Consider the following 1,247-nt stretch of genomic DNA (forward strand, 5'->3'; position numbering starts at 1 on the left):
TTATCATTCCAACAGTTTTGAATACAGATCATTATATCATCTATAGAGTTATGAGTTCTGATGGCCTCCCGAAGGTCTTCCATTATCAATGAAAGCTCTGTTTCATTAAAGTCGGATTCTTCAATTTCTAAATCAAGAATGGTCATTTTGTCTAAAAAAATATATTAAAGCTTTTTATATATAGTTTTTTATATATATTTTTATAATTACTTAAGTTTTAGTTCACGATAATAAAAGTTTCCACCAAATAAATCCTTAAGGTACGCTGCTCTGTATGATGAACTAAAACAATAAGGATTTCAAATATTATTCACGTGTTAATTGTGATTTTCAGTTTTCAATTTTCAATTTTCAATTGATATTAAGTATTAGTAAATTAAAAAAATATAGTTCAAATTTTTATTGGTTACTTAAAGCTGCAACGACCAGGCACAAGAGATAATATTAAAAAAAATTCATTTTAGTTTCTTTCAAGACTTGAGCTTATATATGTTATAATAAAAATTTCTACTATAAGGGACTGTGTCATATATCTCGAAGAATCGTGATGTTTAACTTACCAAACCATAAGGACTTAACCACTGATCAATGCAGATAGCAATTTTCTTAAAGATCACACCAGTACTTCCAACAGCACTTGGCTAAACTTGTATGAACACTGATCTGAATACTTCCACGGTGATATACTTCCAAGAGTTAAGAGTTAATCAAGAAATAAGGTCTACAATTTTTAATACAATGATAGAGAATTGGTTTTAAAAGCTGAGATGATTAACATTAACGAATTTCTAAAGAAAGTAACTTACAGATAACTAATGAACGAATTTAATATCACCTGCAATCGTGAGGCTTCAAGTCACAAGTAACACAATAATATACCTTATAAAAATTGTTTAAGTTCAAGGTAACTTCTTTTCGATATTGTGTTTAAATCTACTGTATTTGAAAATTATATTCATGTTTTTTCAATTTAAAACAGTCAGAATGCAAATTTGGCATTTAAAAAACATGTTAACTTTTTGAAAACTGCTATCAAATAAAAAGTTCTTTGTCAATTTCCCATAAGTTCATTCAAAGCTATATCTTTTTGTTGAATGATAAATTCGGTCAAAGTAGGTTTTAATCAAGTAAATATAGACTATTTAGGTGTCATACGTAAATAATTCATTAAATGATTATTTTTAAATAATCATGGAATCCACAAGCTAGCATAGGACCTGTTGCGCCAACGAAAACGTGGAGAAGAA

General features: G+C 27.9%; 1 long non-coding RNA gene across 1 annotated transcript; it reads right to left on the reverse strand.

Moving 5' to 3' along the window:
- Positions 1-6: 6 nt before the first annotated feature.
- Positions 7-918, reverse strand: LOC119662597. The gene is made up of 4 exons (XR_005250821.1): positions 807-918; positions 561-721; positions 211-282; positions 7-151 (listed from the first exon to the last, which is right to left on the reverse strand). It is a non-coding gene; the product is annotated as an uncharacterized LOC119662597 (long non-coding RNA).
- Between the last annotated feature and the right edge of the window lie 329 nt (positions 919-1,247).

Source organism: Teleopsis dalmanni, chromosome X (assembly GCF_002237135.1).
Source record: "Teleopsis dalmanni isolate 2A chromosome X, ASM223713v2, whole genome shotgun sequence".
NCBI classification, from domain to species: Eukaryota; Metazoa; Arthropoda; class Insecta; order Diptera; family Diopsidae; genus Teleopsis; species Teleopsis dalmanni.